The 14,165-nt window shown below is 39.3% G+C and overlaps 1 protein-coding gene across 12 annotated transcripts in view; it reads right to left on the reverse strand.

Moving 5' to 3' along the window:
* Positions 1 to 14,165, reverse strand: part of DLGAP1 (DLG associated protein 1) — a 1,071,624-nt gene that overhangs the window by 534,319 nt on the left and 523,140 nt on the right. For all 12 annotated transcript variants that reach the window (XM_070050435.1, XM_070050436.1, XM_070050434.1 and 9 more), the window contains one exon: positions 11,547 to 11,638. The gene's annotated coding sequence lies outside the window, so the exon portion shown is untranslated. The remainder of the gene's footprint in view (positions 1 to 11,546; positions 11,639 to 14,165) is intronic.

Here is a 14,165-nt window from a genome sequence, read left to right on the forward strand (position 1 = left end):
CCTGCTTTACAATGTTAATAGCCCGCCCACCCTCTGGAGCAAGACTCTAAGATCCTGTGCTCCCCTTTCTCCATAAAGAGAATTGTGAGCAAAGTGGAATGTTGCAGTGTCCCTGCTGGTTATCCCATCATCAGTAACCACTTTCACATCTTCTTTCTTCCTTCTGTTGTCCTGCTTTGACATGCTTTAAAAACTGAAGACCATGGAAAAATACATTTTTGGGTGATATTTCTAAAAATGACAAAGAGGTTTTTATCTCTGGATTCTGGGCTGTTATTATCGTGAAGTACTCCTAACCCTTTCCCCAGATGGCTGATGTAGTGATGTAACTGCACAATGAACAAGATAAATCTAGAATAATAAGGCCATGTATGTGCAGAAAAATCCCTTAACTTTTCATGGCTTCTTTCCATATGCCTTAAAAATGCTCATTAAAATACCTCCTACTTTATTGGTTTATCTCATTATATTGGTTTACTCATATTGGTTTCCTCTATTTTAATGATTAATGTATCTTATGAAAAGATTTCTTGTTTGGAAAACTTAACCAGGCCACTCTTTTGTAAAGTAGGGAGGTCTGATGCCTTGGCTTCTCCTTTGAACTGAACTAAACAAGACCTGTCTGGTTTTCTCTTTTTCAAAATTAGTAATCCACACCAAAGCCATCTATTTAAACTGAGTCTCATTATTAGTAACTTGTACAACCTGAAAAAATAAACTGAACCATAAATATTGTTTTTAAAATAATTTAAAATTTCTTTGCAATAACTATCAAGTCATTTAGCCATTAGTGGTTCCTGGAAGACCTTTAAGACCTATTTGTAAAAGATATGAGAAAAACGTGCTCTGGCAATCCACACAACTCAGCATTAACTCTGCTCCTGGTGCAGGTAACAAAATCCAGCTTTAAATTTTGCTCAAAAAGTTAAGTCAGTTTGGGATAGGGTTGTGCATAGGAGGGTTGTGAAAGATTACAAAATAGCTTCCCCTGGCAGAAACTTAAGAAAGCCATTCCATTGCTTTCCATCTCTGCCAAGGATTTATCTTCAGAAGGCAAACAGATGACAGGATGAAGGCTACTGGGTGGGTGCACAAACAGGAACCCATTTGTGTGCACTGCGACTCAACTGGAAAGAAGGTAGGAATCAGCAGTGCGGGGAAAAGAAAATGGAGAGGAGTTAGGAAACCAAATAAAACAAAGCTTCCTTTGACTAATGGAGCATCCTCGGAAAAGAGCAAAATAACAGAATACATTTTTATGCACTGATTGAATTTCAGAGCAATATATGCTTTTGAAGAAAAGTAATTGGCTATCATCAGTGCTTCTTGGAGATCTCTGTCTCTACACATAAAACACATTCATCAGTCATGTAGTGCAAGTGTGCTTAGAATAAAACCACCAAGGTTTCCTTTGTTTTATGCTTTCAATAAAAGTCAGGAAGACAGGAAAGGAAGAGGGTGAGCAGGGGGCAATAAGGGTGGTATTTTGCCGGCGCCGCAGCTCACCAGGCTAATCCTCCGCCTTGCGGCACTGGCACACGGGGTTCTAGTCCTGGTCGGTGCACCGGATTCTGTCCTGGTTGCCCCTCTTCCAGGCCAGCTCTCTGCTGTGGCCCAGTCCCACTTCTCTTGGGATCTCTGATTCTTCAGGATCAAAGAGTAACGACTTCATTGAACCCCCCTTAAACGCTTGTCAGGTTGAGATGTGGACCAAAAAAGCCCTAGATTTGTATACAACAGAAAATGCTTCCTAACGAATCACACAAGACATAGGAGCTGGGAAAGAGGTTCCAGTTAAAAGCCCGACATTTGTAAGAAATACTTAAGTCTTTTCTACTGGGCTTGGCAAGATGGTTGGGAGGGAAGTAAAGAGAGGAGAGATGCACAGGGCTAAGAGCGACTGTGATCATGAAATGCTGGAACAGGGGCAGGTTACCCTGCACTTGCTATGTCTCCCTTCCCTGCTTGTCACCCTTCCCAACCTTGTGCTGGAGGCCAAAGTGAGCTCTGGCTGGGAGCAGAGGTAACAGGAAACTGGTTTGAGTTTTTCCCATTTCCTCCCAAAGTGGGTGTTTCAGCCATAGTTGTCCCCCCACAGCTGCACCTACTCCAACTTCACACCTTTAGTTCCTTCAGTCTTGGGAAACTCTGTTTCTCCCTGTAGCTTGTCCCTTCAGGCCTGGGGTGGAGAGAGTGACAACTTCCCACTATTGCTTATCTCTGGCACCTCAACCTTTCTAGTTGCTTTTGCTTAACCCTGCCCACTGCTTTGTAAATGGCCCATTCTTTAACCACATTTCAGCCCAAATGTGGGATTTTTCTTTCCATGGGGTTCTGACTGATGTAGTAAGACTATAAATAACTTACACCTGCTAGAAGGTAAGGTGAGCAGAGATGTCTAGGTTCAGCACCCTGCTTGACTACCACAGAGGAGGGCAAAACATATTACTTATAAACTTTCAAGAAAATAACCTATAGAAATTCCAGGTACAAAAGATCTGAAGAAGTGAATAAAAATTAAGTAGTATTAATTATATATTTTTTTTGACAGGCATAGTGGACAGTGAGAGAGAGACAGAGAGAAAGGTCTTCCTTTGCCATTGGTTCACCCTCCAATGGCTGCCGCGGCTGGTGCACTGCGGCCGGCGCACTGCACTGATCCGATGGCAGGAGCCAGGTACTTATCCTGGTCTCCCATGGGGTGCAGGGCCCAAGGACTTGGGCCATCCTCCACTGCACTCCCGGGCCACAGCAGAGAGTTGGCCTGGAAGAGGGGCAACCAGGACAGAATCCGGCGCCCCGACCAGGACTAGAACCCAGTGTGCCTGCGCTGCAAGGCGGAGGATTAGCCTAGTGAGCCAAGGCGCCGGCATGTTTTATGAGTTTTTTTTTTTTTTAAGATTTTTTTTTTTTTTGACAGGCAGAGTGGACAGTGAGAGAGAGAGACAGAGAGAAAGGTCTTCCTTTGCCGTTGGTTCACCCTCCAATGGCCGCCGCGGCCGGCGCACAGCGCTGATCCGATGGCAGGAGCCAGGAGCCAGGTGCTTTTCCTGGTCTCCGATGGGGTGCAGGGCCCAAGCACCTGGGCCATCCTCCACTGCACTCCCTGGCCACAGCAGAGGACTGGCCTGGAAGAGGGGCAACCGGGACAGAATCCGGCGCCCCGACCGGGACTAGAACCCGGTGTGCCGGCGCCGCTAGGCGGAGGATTAGCCTAGTGAGCCGCGGCACCGGCCTATGAGTTTTGACCTTTAGTTTTACCCCATTCTTTGTGCAGGTAGTAGCTGATATTGTGGGTTAATGACTTAATATGCTTTTGTTGACGTGGAATTCAACTGAGTCCAGTTGAACTGAGGACAGAGAAGGGTGAGAGTGAAGATGTTCCCAGAGTATTCTCAAAGCCAGGGGGATGCAAAGATGTCCTGTGGGAGTGGAAGAAAATGAGAGCAGCAGTGGGAATAAGTAAAGGATAAAATGAGGTGGCCACTAAACATTATACTAGGGCTTGAGGTTTGTATTTATAAATTGTTACTTTCTGGCTATACCTTCTCTCTTGTATCCTAAACATGAGACAGGAATTTTAGAAAACACTTTCCAAGGAGACCTTATTTCCAAGCTAAAGGGGTCAAGATTTGAGCAAAGGATCATTTCCAAGAGGTATTAATAATGTGCATATAGTCCATATAACTTAAGAAAAGGAAAAACAAACAACAAACAATTGCTTTCGTTGCTATAACACCACATTTATTACATTTGAGATTAGTTCATTGGAACACTCCTTGCAATCCCCTTGAGAGCTTTGCTCTCACAACACTGCCCTCTAGTGTTCTCTCATTTTGGAACAACATGAGCAAAGAAGAAAAATTTCCAACATTTACTCCTAGTGCATACAATCTGTTTATCAGTGTATCACTATATGAATGTATAATATATCTTCCTGTGAGACAATACTTGTCTTTAAAGGAGATTAAAGAAATTTGGCACACTTTTTTTTAATAAATGAGTGAAAACAGAAGTAAAAGTTTAGATATCAACTAATTTCAGATTGAATGAACAGAAAAACAAATTGCTTAACGTTTCTGAGTGCCTGTTATATTCGGTATGTAAGAACTGTCATATTAAAATTGAAGTCTGAGTAAGCTCATTTCAATAATTTAAGGTTTCTGCTATTTTATAATACAAATTAAGATCTCAAATTAGAGAAAATAATAAAGATGAGAGAAAAGGAAGGATTTAAAATTTTGTGTATTTGGTTTGGTTTTGCATTATATTTTACTCAAGAAAGTTATTACAAGGCAAGCATCTTCTCATTAGATGTGGGGATGCTATTTGGAGGTTTAGGATCTATGACTTGAAAACAAAGCTTTCTAATATTAAAAAAAGGAATATTTACCTACTTTTTAAAACTGAGATATGAATCAAGTTTTTAGATTATTAAAAATAGAAAATTTCAGTAGAAGCAAATTACTTACTCATATATCCTTTAAGGCAGTTCACTACCACTGGTGATAAAATAAATTAACTTTTGCCAATGCAAAGATATAGGCTTTTAGTTTTTTTAAAAAGAAATATTTATTTATATGAAAGTCAGAGTTTCAGAGAGGAAGAGAGGGAAAGACAGAGAAAGAGAGAGAGAGAAATTTCCATGCACTGGTTCACTCCCCAAGTGGCTGCAATGGCCAGGGCTGGTCAGGCCAAAGCCAGAAGCCAGAAACTTCATTCATTTCTCCCATGTGGGTGAGAATGCACTTGGGCCATCTTCTGCTGCTCTCCCAGGCTATTAGTAGAGAGCTGGATCTGAAGAGGAGCAGCCAGGACTAGAACTGGTGCTCATATGGGATGCTAGTCCTGTAGGCAGCAGCCCCACCTGCTACACCACAGTGTTGGTCCCTAGGCTTTTAATTATTAGGCACTTCTTTTCTTTTTTTTAAAAAAAATTATTTAATTTTTTTACAGATATGGCTCAAGAGTTTAATCATCTTACCTTACATCACAATCAATTTATTTATTTATTTATTTACTATTTCAATAGTGGTTGGTTATTTATTCCTAGAAACCTTTTATTTAAGGTTCAAACTTCACACATTTCATGAATACAAATTAGGAACATAGTTGATTTTTCCCATTCTACCCATCCCCACCCTCACTCCTACCCTTCTTCCTCCTCCTGATCCTATTCCCATTCTTATTTTTCACTAAGATCTACTTTCAATTAACTTTATACACATAAGCTTAACCCTACAGTAAGTAAAGAGTTCAACAAAGAGTATGAAAAAAATTGTTCCTTAACATCAAGGGCTGTTTTTTGTTTTTCTGGTGTCATTGAACATGTTCCTCTTCCTACCACATTTCCTATAAATTGTAGTTAGCTACAGCAATGCTGTACTAGAAAATTATAAGCCATAGGGGCAGTGCTGTGGCATAGCAGGTTAAGCCATCACCTGCCTCGGCATCCCATGTGCATGCAGGTTCGAGTCCCAGCTGCTCCACTTCTGATCTAGTTACCTGCTGATATGCCTGGGAAAGCAGCAGGGGATGGCCCAAGTGCTTGGGCTCCTGTAACCATGTTGGAGACCCAGAGGAAAATCCTGGCCCCTGGCTTCGGACTGACCCAGTCTCAGCCACTGTGGCCATCTGGGGAAAGAACCAGTGGATGGAAGAACTCTCTCTCGCTGTCTCTCCTCTCTTCTAACTCTGCATTTCAAATAAATAAATATAAATCTTAAAAAATATAAGCCATAAATATAATTCTAAGTTTTCTCATAGGTATTTTAACAGAAAAAAGCAGTTAAATTTAATTTTAATAAGTTCATTTAATCCAATATATCCCTCATATTTTAGTATGTAATTAATATTAAAAATAGTAAGATAGTTTATATATTTTTTCATTTTAGGTTTGTGCTATCTGGCGTGTATTTTACTCTTACAGCATATACCAATTTGTTCTAGCCTCATTTCAAATGGCCAGGAACTGCATATTCTAGTATTGAAGAGCATGGGCCTATGGTTGTCATTAGGTTTCAAGTTTTGGCAAAAATATTCCATAGGTGGTGTTGCCTACCTCTATCCAAAAGCACATGTCTGGTGCCTTGTTTGTGATATTGGTGGTCATTGATCATCATTGTATACATCTAATAATTTACTAAACATTGCACAAGTGTGATATTGGGATTTTAAAATTCCTTCTTCACTTATCAGATGGAACGCTTCCATAAAGAGAAACATCTAATCAGCTACTTGGTTACTTGGGAAAGTTTATATGGGAAAGAGAGCATAAATGTTCGATCTCTTTTATTTGCTAGTTTTAAAAATGATGATTTTGATTTCCTTGCATTTTTCAAGGATGGTTAGTAGTATTTTATTTCATAGTATCATTAGGAATTCATGCATTTAAATACATTTGATGCATTGTAACACATTGCAATTATCATGTTTATTATTAATAAATTTTCCCATCTTTGGTAATTGAGAGTCTCTTTCACTTGAACCCAGAGTCCTGATCTCACCAAGGCAGCCTGCAGTATCCCTGGCTCAAACCATACATTTCCTTTCACAGACCTGTAATCAGCTACTTTAAGCAACTTTTGGTTACTTTTAGTGGAAAATGGGAAGAAGACACCATACATAATTCAGTGTGAGGGACTGAATGCTTTCTTATCATCTCAGAGAATGAAGCTAGGAAATATTTATTTTAAAAATAATATGCCTCATGAAATCATCATGATATTTCTTAATCAAATTTAAGAGTGGAGAGATTTTTTTAACTGTTTGCCACTTGCTCATGTTAAGTTTCAGATCTTTAATGACCTGGGTAAATTATTCATTGCTTTATGCAGAAAATACACACACATAGTTGTCTCAGAATAAATATTAAGACTACCACCAGCAAAATGATTACAAAATGCATTTTAAGGTTCTTTGCAGTTGTTTTTGCCCTTGGGGTAACAGTCCACTGAGGATAACTAATTTACCGGTTTAGTCATTTGGAATTGTCCTCTTGGTGTTGTTACGCCACCTACTGGATAGACAGGCTCAACTGTTTCACTTTGCTCTTGATTGCTTTCTTTTGAATGTAATTTTGTTGTATGTAGTAGTGTAAAGCTTCGCATGACCCTAAAGTCAAATTTATGAAACAAATCTAGTTCCCATCCTTATCCCCTCTATCCTGTTTGCTTCTTCTCCCCTTAGATAACTATTTTATTTTTAAATCCTGTGATTTATCAGTCCATTAACAAATCAATATAATCATATGGATTAATATATACCTATATATTTTATCTTCTCCCCCATGATATAAATGGCATCATAGTTTACATACTCTCCAGATGGAAAATATATAAATATTATTATTTCAGGTATATTAAGTCTGTGTGTATATAGTAGACTGGTGTGTTAAATTTTGCTTTGTTAAGTTATTTTAAAATAAAGGAGGTTAATTAAAGTGATATAATACATAAATTTATTGATACCATCCAAGGATTTGGCATCAGTTGTATCATATTAGGTTAAATGTATTTCTATTAACATAGTCATACACACATAAGTATATATGTATGTACATACATATATATATATATATCAGTATATACACAAATTTGGGTATGTATAGCTTCCTCTATGTAAATAACTTCTACATTCTAACTGTTTCATTATGTGGTCTCTGTCATTTTTGTCCCATGAACTGTTACCAAGCCATGATCATACATACAGAAAGTAAAGGAAAACATTTAGATACATTTAAGGTAATTTGTCATTGTTACTAACTCCAAGGATGTGATTTTGTATTTTACAAAAGTATTGTCCAATAATGAATTGGAAAAGACAATGATACCTTTACTATAGGTAGTCTTACAGCCCTGGTCTCTGTTATTTGCTTGTATTCTCTCTCTCTTGCATAACATTTTATATTTGGGAAGGTTTGTGCTTTTTTATTATGTACTTTCATTAATATCTTTAAATGATTTTATGTGATTCGCTGTTTTATTAATATTATATTTATACCATTCATTCCCTTTCTATTACTTTCTTTTGTTATCTTCCAATGAATAGAATTGAAATAGCTACTATTGACCCTTTGCCCCAGTTCCCCAGCATACACTTTTACCTATTATATTTTTATTCTCCATTGACATCTGTGAGGCAGTCAGAGCTCTTATTCTGCATTTCATTTTCCCTTTTCAATCTGTAACCCACTCACTGATAGCTAAGTATATATAGAAAAAAATGGCCATTGTATTTTACATTCATGCTTAAAACCAACAGGAACTCTGAGTGATACAAATAAACTTGTATATATTTAAATGTTCACCACCACTTCTATTGTTGATGTCTATTGAACCACATTGATCTTCTGAGATTTGTTCTGTACTTCAGGAGAGTTTCATAGGGACACTACTACCCAAGTTGTTATGTGCTCATAAAGAATCATGGTCATGGCATTTAATGGTCAGTAGAGCTGGGTATAAAATCTTTGTCTTACAACTGCTTTCATTGTATTTTAAAAATATGTTAGATAAATGCTCCTGGAATAAAGTATTGATATAAAAATATATTTATTGCCTTTCTTTTCAATAGCAGGGATATTGACCTTTTAACTAGTGCCAAATGGAATAGTTTTCTTTTTACTTAATGTTTGGCAATTTTGGTAGATTTTGCCATGTATGTCCTTGAAATTGTATGGAAAGTCTTTTGTTCTCAGAAAAGTGTTCTTGAGTTATAACTGATAATGTTTTTTTTTTATTAAATCAATTCTCTTTTTTAAGAACTTCTATTTCATGGTTTTCCTTTGCCTATTGTTTATGTATTTTTTCACAAGTATATGTTTTATTTTTAAATTTTTATTTATTTTATTCTGTTAATGTTTTATTAATTTATTTGAAAGGCAGAGTGACTGAGAGAGGGAGAGAAGGAGAGAGGGAAAATGGAGGAGGAGGAGGAAGAGGTGCTTCCTTTGCTTTCCAAATGCCTGCAACAGCTGGGGCCAGTCTGAAATCTGGAGCCTGAAACCTAATCCAAGGGTCCCAAATGGTGGCATGGAGACAAGTAGTTGAGCCATGATTTGCTGCCTTCCACAATGCATTAACAGGAAGTTAGATTGGACGTAGAGGAACCAGGACTCAAATAAGGCACTCTTAAAGGAGATGTGGGCATATCAATCTGTATCTTAAGTGCAACACCAAACGCCTGGCTCTAAGTAAAAAAAAAATTCAGTCTTTTATTTAGCTTTATTTATAAGTATTTACTTGCTTATGTCTATGTTAACAGTTTTCCTGATGCAGAGAAGATACACCTTGAATTACTGTGGGGTTGTGTCCCAATAAACCTATTGGAAGTCATCAATATCATAAGTCAAAATTGCATTTAATTAACCTATTGTATTGAACAACCTAACTTACCCTTACCTACCTTAAACTTGCTCATGACACTTACATTAGCCTAAAGTTGGGCAAATCTTTGAACACAAGCCTATTTTAGAATAAATACTTTACTGAAAATAAAAAAAAAAACAGAATGTTTGCATGCATATGCTTTCATACCATCTAAAAGTAGAAAAATCATATAAGTTGACCCATCGTAATTTGAGGATCATCTGCATATTGTTTAAATGTCATGGTCATGCTGATGTCCATGTGTGTTGATAGTTCAATGCTCGACAGTAACTATCTCCATTTTCTGTTAATTAATGGGGTCTTATCACAATCTTAGGCCTCTGTCTTTCTTCCTCCTCCCCAGTCTATGAAGAATCTCTGAGCAGCTCTTTCCTACTAGGTGATCACAACACTCTGGGACCTCACAAACATCACTCCCTCCATTCCTCCATGAACAGGTGTTAGCATGGGTTCTTAATCAAGATGGTAGAAGATAAGGCTTGCAGAGATCTGACCCCCAATGGGCACATATCAAAATAAGGAGGGAATACATGAGGAGAAAGTAGTAGTTGGAAATACTTTCCCATTATTTCAATAGACCTTCTTAGGGTTGTTCTTGGACGCTTTGCTCTTGGTGGTGCAAAAGGGGAGGATGCCATGAGAACTGACCCTGGGCCCATGTTACCTGGGCATCCTCAAGTAGAAGACTGGGAAGTGACTGACAGAGATTAGGAGATGAGAGATGACAAGACAGAAGGTGGTAGTGCAAGGATCTAATTTCTTCATAGGTCTGCTTTGTTCTTCAGGTAGCTTAACACCACAGCAGATTTACCTTCAAGGTATTAAAAGTTGTTCATGCTTAATTTTAAGTCTAGAAACTCAAATCTAAACAGAAGCAAAATCTTTCATTTTACAGGTAAAGATAAAGGTATTGAACGGGAAAGACTGAATGAGGTGGCAATTTGGGTGAGAGTGTTTCCACCAAAGAAAAACCGATGATATGAAATCTGTTTGTTTTACTAGAGGGTCATTTAACACAGGAAGGCAGAGGGCCTGGGGAAGAGGATGTAGGAGATTGGCAAAAAATTCCCAAGAGGAAGACAGGGAGCTGCAAGAATGAGGGGACTTCAAAAAGTTTAAAAAGTAGAGTTTAAGGATAATTTCTGAAGAATCTATGGAAGCTACAATGGTCTAGGCATGTTAGTAACATAAGATCATGTAACCATAGTCAGATGAATAATTCACATATAAGGTTCCTGTTAAGTCTGCAGGGACATAAATGACTCTCTTTTCAAGCTGCTCACGTTTTCTGTGTTTCAGGTGGCATTTCTTACACAATTAAAAAAGGACCACAGGAGCTGAGATAATTAAAACTCAGTCTTCCTCACTATGGTATTAATATTTTTCAATCTTTTTTTTCTTTTTCCTGTTTACTGAATAGGCCAAAGCAAGTGCATTGAGGACTGGATAGCTGAGGAGACAACTCCTGTATGTTTTTTTTTTCTCCTCATTCTCCCCAGAGTCGTCCCTTCTTGCCTTCTGAACTAACTTGTTCCCTATCCCCACCCTTAGATGTTAGCATTATCCAGTCTCTGGCCCCTTCAGTCAAGGTTAGGAGAAAGTTCTGTTATTAGCCTCCAACTATGCACGAATTAGGCTACCAGCATATTCACTGACCTACAATAGGAAAAACAAAAAGAAACCCTTATGAGTCAGAAGAAGAAACATTGAGTCATTAAAAAGAGGGTGTTGCTATTCTATTAATTTCAGCTACACGGAACATAATAACCAGTGTGTGAAAGATTGTCAGCTTTCATCCAAATAATGTTATGTAAAACCATTAAGAAATCAAACTCCAGAGAGTGGAGCACATTTTTACCATTAACAATGTTAGTGTTGAGCTTGGAGAAACAGAAGATGTTATTGATCTCTGCTACTTTTTTGTGCATTTGCCTTTTTCCTTAGGCATTTCTTCATATATTATGCTTCCAAAAAGTTTAGTTTGGGCCCATAATTACTACCACAGGGGAGGGTGGCTGTGTATGTGTTTTGTTTTACTTCAAAATCTAGATGTGCATCCCTTTTAATCATATTCCTTTTTCGATTTTAATCCAGCAGATGTGGGCTTCATGGGTCCCATTCCTTCCATGCTACCTCCCCACTCCCATTTTAACTTACTGTTTGTAGTGTTTGTCATTCACTCAGGAGTTCTCTTGAACAGACACGCAGACCCTCTAGTGACACTGAAGGGATCCCAAAGTCGATTCGGCCTGTGAGAAGAATAATGCATGTTTTAGTCTCTAGGTCCCAGAGACATGAAACAGCAGGGGTGACAACCTTGCAGGAACATGGGATGAGATCATGTTCATCAGTGTCTGAGCTTCCTAGACTTTCTCCATATACTTACTCAAATCAGTTCATGCATTGTGTGAGTCACAGTCCTGGGCACCCTGGCTTGAGTCAATGTTGCCTTGTGCTCAAGAGTTTACAATTCAGCAGGCTGCTGTTTGCATCCTCTTTCCCTCCATTCACTGTTCACTGTGCCACGTGCACCCATGTCTTTAGTTAGTTTCTTTCCATCCCCAGTTAGCCACTCTCACAGGGATCCCTTTTATCATGTCTTGCCCCCCCCCCCACCCCGCCAGTGGCTTTTGTGAGCCTGAAATTCAAAGTCTCTATACTCCAGCATCTACCCTGTTCCATTAGTTCTCAACCCTGGTTGTGCATCCAGATGCACTGGTGACTTCTGGGAGGAGAGTCTGTTTATTTTTGAAGCAGACACCCAGGAACACACCTATAGAGCTGGTGATTCATAAAGTTCTCCTTGGGTTTCTGATGTTTGAAAAGTCTGACTCAGGCTTTGTACCATCCAGTGTTTTTACCATGTATGGACCCTAGAATCCAGGCTTCTCATTCTTCAGAACATCTCCAGGTCCCTAGCTCTGAGTCTGCCTCCATGTGTACTCCTCCCCATGTCAGAGCCCTGAGTCCTTGCTCAAAGCCCCAAGGGCATGTACCATGCTTAATTTCTCTCCAGCTCTCCCAAGGATTAAGAACTGCTTCCTGAATGCATGGCCCAGCTGGAAGCCCACTGAATTTCCTAATCCTCCAAGCCAACATTCTTCAAGTCCTGGTCAGCCCCTTTCTTATCTGAACAGGTGAAGTGCTTAATTGTACCACCCAAGGACTCAGTATATCCTAACTTGTGAGTTTAGCTTTGAACATATTTTTATTTGGTACATCTTCTATCTTTCTCAACTGTTTTGTACATTTGTTGAGAATGGAGAGTCTCATATATATTTTGTTCCCCCATTACATCATACTATTTTCTGCATGTAACTGTTTTTTAACATGTTCTTGGACCCTTTCTTCTGTTTCATAATCCAGCCGTGATGGGGGAGGACCCTCAGCTTTCAATTTTCTCCTCTTTCTTCCTGCATCTTGTATCTATCATCCAGCCATGATCTCTGATTTTAAGGACTCTGGCGATTAGACTGAACTTACCTGCATTATCCAGGATAACCTACCTATTTGAAAAACAACTGATTAGGAACCTCAATTCCTTTGGCAACCATTATTTCTGCCTTTTGCTATGTAATGTTGCATCTTAACAACACTAGCAGGTATTATTTTTAATCACATTTTATGAATGAAGAGAGACATAGGCACAGAGAATCTAATTAACTTTTTCCAAACCTGAGCTAATGAATGTCACAGTCACAGTGGGCTGGCTCCAGAGTTTGTACTTTTATTCCTTATGCTGCATGTTTCTTTCTGAGGAGCCCAGGATTTGTAAGTTCCTCTCCAGAATTTTCTTTCTGGAAACCTTGACCTAATATGCCTACACTTTATTAATTCAGGAAAAGCACTTTATGATCTGAAAGCATATCCATCAATGCTACTTCACTTAGTTCTCCAGATAGCTGAGGAATCCATGAAGATACTTCAAGAAGTTTATGGAAATATGGAATTAAAAGTATGAGTCACCGGCGCCACGGCTTAATAGGCTAATTCTCCGCCTGCAGTGCCGGCACCCCCGGGGTTCTAGTCCCGGTCGGGGCACCGGATTCTGTCCCGGTTGCTCCTCTTCCAGGCCAGCTCTCTGCTGTGGCCCGGGAGTGCAGTGGAGCATGGCCCAAGTGCTTGGTCCCTGCACCCCATGGGAGACCGGGAGAAGCACCTGGCTCCTGGCTTCAGATCAGCGTGGTGCGCTGGCCGCAGCACACTGGCCGCAGAAGCCATTGTGGGGTGAACCAACGGAAAAAGGAAGACCTTTCTCTCTGTTTCTCTCTCTCATTGTCCACTCTGCCTGTGCAAAAAAAAATATATATATGAGTCTATTTTGGTGCAAAACATTGAAATCTATGCACAGTTTTTTTTTCAAAATATACATTTTCCACATATTATGAAAGAAAAAGTTTTGCACCAAAATAGAGCCACATTCTTAATCCCATTTTCCCATGAACTTTTAAAAGTAGCCTCAGATTATGACTGTTTCTACTTTACAGATATAAAAACACAACTGAGCCTTGGGTATGCTAAGTGGCTTCTTCAAGCAACATAGCTAATAAGCAGTTATAGTAAAAGCAGGGCAACAATCAAACCCTGCACTCTGTGATTCAGATTTTGAACCTGATGTGATGGACTCAGTACAGGATTGGGTTGTGATTGTGTGACTTGAGGCTTTCAAGCCTGTGTCTTGGGAAGGATTAGCCCCTGTGGTCCATATCTGGTTCTGCTGTAGAGACCCCACTGTGACAGCCCCTACGTCTTCATAGGGTGCATGGCTCTCTGTTC

The sequence above is a fragment of the Oryctolagus cuniculus genome, chromosome 10, assembly GCF_964237555.1.
Source record: "Oryctolagus cuniculus chromosome 10, mOryCun1.1, whole genome shotgun sequence".
In the NCBI taxonomy this organism is placed as follows: Eukaryota; Metazoa; Chordata; class Mammalia; order Lagomorpha; family Leporidae; genus Oryctolagus; species Oryctolagus cuniculus.